The following is a 6000-nucleotide window of genomic DNA, read 5'->3' on the forward strand; positions in this document are numbered from 1 at the left end:
ATGCATATACTTTTCAGAGGCATAAAGGGGCCTAGAGGAGTTAAGGCTGACTTCCCAAGCTACTCTCAACACCTACGTCAAACATATCTGTGGCATTTTAGTATTGACCATCCTATTCCTAATGAAAATGGTGTGGAGAGCCATGTGTCACCATCTCCTCACCGCCTCCGCCCCACGTCCCTCCATCCACCAACATATCTTATGGACAACCAGTCCTTCAAGGGCATGGCCCCCAATTTATGGATTTTGTTTCAGCACCAAGGACAGAGGCACACAGCACAGGCTTCTCCAGCTTCAGAAGTTGACCATGATTTGGGGACTGAATTTAAGATTGCACCAGTAGGTTTAACCTAAAATTTGTTGTATTGGTGTTCTTTCCTCACTAAGCTGAATAGTCATGTACCTTAAGCACTGAATAATTTTTATATTGTGTGGCCTACTGACCTGGACCCCAAGCTGTAGGAACTATGCACTTAGTGACCATTGCCAATGTCAGGACTGACATTCTTGCTTACCTACAGCCTAGCTTCCTGGCCCTATGCCTGCTGTTTAAAATCCATCTGCCTGCCTCAAAAATTGCCTTTCCATGCCATGGTTTATTTTTTCTGTTCTACTTTACAAATCACATTTCTAGGGGGCTAATCCAGATGAATCCTATCAACACAGTAGAATTTAATTTATCCCTGAGGCCAAAGAATAGATTAGATACCTGGATTATAAGTGGGCTAACTAGGTAAAGATTAATCAGTTAGGTCCACAGAGCAAGATGAGAAAGGACACAGGCTCAGTGACCACTCTTCCATGAGAGGTTTTGTAATAGACCATGAGCTTCCTGAGGACAGGGACTAAATATTTTACCACTGTGTTTCAAGTACCTGGCACATGGTAGCCATTTGTTAAGTGACTATAAAATAAATGAATAGTTCTAATATGTATATGTATCTCAGAGCCCCATCTAATTTTTATTTCACTTGACTAAGATGTGACCCTACTCTCAAGGTTGCCAGTATAAAAGTATATGCAAGTATAAAGTATATGCAAGTATGCAAGTATAAAACAAGATGTAAAATACAGAGCTATGTGCAAGCTCTGTGGAGGACTATCATTATACAACCCAGGATGACTGTACAAGGCAAGGGGGAGTTCAAATAAATGGGAAAAGGGGCACTTGGGTGGCTCAGTTGGTTACACGCCTGACTTTAGCTCAAGTCATGATCTCATGGCTGGTGGGTTCTAGCCCCGCATCAGGCTCTGTGCTGACAGCTCAGAGCCTGGAGCCTGCTTCGGATTCTGTATCTCGCTCTCCCTTTCTCTCTCTCTCTCTCTCTCTCTCTGCCCCTCCCCCGCTCACACTCTGTCTCTTAATAAATAAATAAATAAATAAATAAATAAATAAATAAATAAGGCAGTGACTTTGAAACCAGGTAAAATTTCCCATCTAGGTGACCTCTAAATTAACTAAAAAGTTAATTAACCTCTGATCTCCATTTCGTTATTTATGAGATGGTGGTTCACAGAAGACAAGCCATTCCTGATTCACTGTGTTTCAAGAGGAATCAGGGAGCTTCGTTTTCTCCAAACTAATACAAGAGAAAGTTTTCTCTGGTTCTCAGCCTATTCCTGCCCTGGGTCACTGGGACTTGACCAGACAGAGAAGAGTCTTGTTTGGTTTCCTCATCCTGTCCCAGAACTGCTGTTCTGATCACAGGGACCTCATTTCTTGATCCTGCTCCCTGATGTGACTAAGAAGCCAGGAGATTTACATTCTGGTTCTGGCTTTGCCAGTGTTTTCTGTGTGTCCTTGGACAAAGCAGTCTTCACTCCATCTTTCCTGTCTATCTCCCATTGCTCCCTAGGTGCTCTGAGAACTGTACAAATCAGGCCAGCTATTCCCTGATCACGTCTCACATTTTTTTTCCACCTTTATGTTTAGCTCACAGCTATGGAAGACTTCCTCATCCCACATGCCAGCTATGGGAAACCAAAGCATCCTTCCAAGCTCATTGAACAAAGCCTTGAACTTTTCTTGCTCATACCGTGGCCCTTAACTCTCTGCTTCTCTCTGCTCCCCATACACAGTGATTCACAACCCTGACTGGCGATTAGAATCACACGGGGAGATTATAAAAGCACGAATGCTTAGACCTCACCCCAGACCAATTAAACCTGCACTTCTGCTGCTGGAGTCAATAGTGTACTAAAGCTTCCTAGGTGATTTTGATATGCAGCCAGGATTGAGGCCATTGTTGCCCTGCCACAGCTTTGTTTCTCCTATAGTGTTTGATACCAAATTATAAGTTACTTGGTGGCAGAGCGTCGTAGACTCTGGGTCTAAAGTTCTCTCTTGTCCAGCAAGAGAGCATACACAGGATTAAAATGCAAGAGATGGCTAATGTCCAGGAAAAGACAAGAGCCCCGAATAAGGGTGCTTGCTCCGTATTTATTAAGATCAGAAGGCTTGCAAACGTGATGGGCGTGCACAAAGAGACAATGAATCTGTGAACGTTAACTCATGGGCATGAGGGAAAGGGGGTTTTGAAGATATATGGTGTTAAGGGTTTAGGTCAAGATAAACCAAAATCCTGGTGCCCAGCAGATGGACGTTAATGGCAGACAAGAGGCACCTTGTCTGTTTTATCTTAGCCAGCCTAAGGGATAAGACAGAGCATGCAACCTCAGGGTCAACAAGGCACCTTTCTTTTGTTAATTAGCTCTGCTCTGGGCAATTTTGCCCTGAAGCGGTTTATAGCCCTATTTACCTGTTTACCTAATTTGGTCCTTCTTTCTTGTGAAAGCAACTTTCTGCTATAGTTCTAAGTTGGGGGGGGGGGTGTATCTGCCCTGAATACCTAATCTTATTTACCTCATATACCTTTGTATTGGGGCCTTTGCCCCGCCCTCTCTATACTTATTTACCTAATCTTGTTTACCCAAACTTGGGTGTGAGCATCCTATGGCTCTGTAATTCTTTTTGCCTTGTTAACCCATCAGTGCAGGCTCAGGGAATTCCTAAGCTTATTCCCCCAGAGAAGAGACTGTCCACTCATTTTCTGATTTTAGAACAATGCCTTACCCAGAGTAAGTGCTCAATAATTGTTGAATTGAGTGGTACCGGATTGAATTGATGACTGTTGAAGTCATAACAATTAGACACTGGGCCCAGATGGGCAACTAACCAGATGTAGACATGGGCAGATCACTTTCTCCTATTTCTCTGAATTCTCCAATTCTCAGTGGCTGTTGACTGGGTGTCCCACAAATTTAACTCAGTTCTGACACTATCTACTTGCAGACAGCATCTGACCCCACAAGTTGAGGGCTCCATCCCACAAGACTTCCCTCACTTCAGATGCCAAGCACAAGTCCAGGTTGTCACCTGTGCTTCTGCCCAACTGGCTATACATCAGAGGTTCCCATGTCCTCCTCCTTGGGTTCAGTTAGTTTTCTGTAGAGGCTCATGGTGACTCAGAGAATCATTAATTTTACTAGTTTATTATGAAGGGTATTATCAAGGACACATATAATCAGCCAGATGAAGAGGTACCTAGGGCCAGGTCTGGGAGAGTCTCAAGCATGGGCACTTCAGCCCCTGTGGAACTGTGGTACACCACCCACCTGGCATGTTTACCTACCTGGAAGTTCCTTAAATCTTGTTGTCCAGGAGTATTTATAGAGCTTTAATCTGCAACCCCTGCCTCTTTCTTTGCCAAAGGTCGTGGGTAAGGCAGAAAGTTTCAGTCCTCTGATCACATGTTTTCTCTAGTGACTAGTCCCGTTCTAAGGCTATGCAGGGACCCATCCTAAGTCACCTCATTAGCATGAACTCAGGTGAGATTGAAAGGGCTTGTTATGAATAACAAAATATATTCCCACCACTTAGGGTTTTAGGAGCTCTGTGCCAGGAACTGGGACAGGACCTAAGACATTTATTACACCACGTCCCTTCTTTTGTCCTTGTAGCAACAACTCTTGGTCCTCTGTCCCCATACCCATCTCTCTTCCCTCCTTTCTTTTCTTTTTTTTCAAGATAACAAATGATTTTGATTATTTTAATTCACTAAGTCTGAAGTAATTTTTCCCACAACATTAGAGACTAATACATTTTTTAAAATATTCATTTATTTAAGTAATCTCTGCACCCAACATGGGGCTCGAACTCAACCCCGAGATCAAGAGTCACATGCTCCACCGACTGAGCCAGCCGCGTGCCCTAAGACTAATACATTTTCTTTTTATTAAAGTCTGTGGACATCATTGCTATTATACCTTCTAGTTTGTCAGATACGTTTTAAGTTGTCCAGATACCTTTTGAAAGCAGTGATTTGTTCTTTTTTTTAAACATTTTTTTAAATTGAGCTGTCATTGACATAGACATTATATTATTTTCAGATGTACAACATAATGATTTGATATTTGTATGTATTGCTAAATGATCATCACAGTAAGTCTAGGGAATATCCATCACCATAGTTACAAAAAAATTTTCTTGTGATTAGAACTTTTAAAATTTATTCTCTTAGCAACTTGCAAATATGTAATACAGTATTATTTTTTTTCAATATATGAAGTTTATTGTCAAATTGGTTTCCATACAACACCCAGTGCTCATCCCAAAAGGTGCCCTCCTCAATACCCATCACCCACCCTCCCCTCCCTCCCACCCCCCATCAACCCTCAGTTTGTTCTCAGTTTTTAAGAGTCTCTTATGCTTTGGCTCTCTTCCACTCTAACCTCTTTTTTTTTTTTCCTTCCCCTCCCCCATGGGTTTCTGTTAAGTTTCTCAGGATCCACATAAGAGTGAAAACATATGGTATCTGTCTTTCTCTGTATGGCTTATTTCACTTAGCATCACACTCTCCAGTTCCATCCATGTTGCTACAAAGGGCCATATTTCATTCTTTCTCCTTGCCATGTAGTACTCCATTGTGTATATAAACCACAGTTTCTTTATCCATACAGTATTATTAACTATAGTCACCATGCTGTATATTACATCTCCATGACTTAATTATTTTAAAACTGGAAGTTTGTACCTTTTGACCCCCTTTGCCTATTTCTTCTCCACCCCCTAGCACACTCCCCACTCTCCTACCTCCATCTTTGGCAACCACCAATCTGTTTTCTGTATCTATGAGCTTGACTTTTTTGTTTGTTTTGATTTTGTTTTTGTTTTTAGATTCCACATATAAAAGAGATCATGTGATATTTGTCTTTTTCTATCTGACTTATTTCACTTAGCGTAATGTCCTCAAGATCCATTCATGCTGTTGCCAATGGCAAGATCTTGCTCTGTTTGTGGCTGAATAATATTCCACTGTGTGTGTGTGTGTGTGTGTGTGTGTGTGTGTGTGTGTGTGACATCTTTATCCATTCATCGTCCATCTGCCCTCCTTTCAGCTCACTCCTATTCTTTTTTTTTTTTAATTTTTTTTTTCAACGTTTATTTTTATTTTTGGGACAGAGAGAGACAGAGCATGAACGGGGGAGGGGCAGAGAGAGAGGGAGACACAGAATCGGAAACAGGCTCCAGGCTCTGAGCCATCAGCCCAGAGCCCGACGCGGGGCTCGAACTCCCGGACCGCGAGATCGTGACCTGGCTGAAGTCGGACGCTTAACCGACTGCGCCACCCAGGCGCCCCAGCTCACTCCTATTCTGTGCTCCTCCCCAAAAGGAGAGAAAGCTATAGTGATTAGTGATGAAAGCCTAAAATGCTGATTGGAACACATTTCCTCTTGTGCAGAATCACTGTATTTTTTTTTAATTTTTTTTTTTAACATTTATTTATTTTTGAGACAGAGAGAGACAGAGCATGAATGGGGGAGGGTCAGAGAGAGGGAGACACAGAATCCGAAACAGGCTCCAGGCTCTGAGCTGTCAGCACAGAGCCCGACGCGGGGCTCGAACTCATGAACCGCGAGATCCTGACCTGAGCTGAAGTCGGCCGCTTAACCGACTGAGCCACCCAGGCGCCCCGAATCACTGTATTTTTAAATGAATCG

The sequence above is a fragment of the Lynx rufus genome, unplaced genomic scaffold, assembly GCF_022079265.1.
Source record: "Lynx rufus isolate CCGP_SWC_20201006 ecotype Redwood Valley unplaced genomic scaffold, mLynRuf1.p SCAF_2, whole genome shotgun sequence".
In the NCBI taxonomy this organism is placed as follows: Eukaryota; Metazoa; Chordata; class Mammalia; order Carnivora; family Felidae; genus Lynx; species Lynx rufus.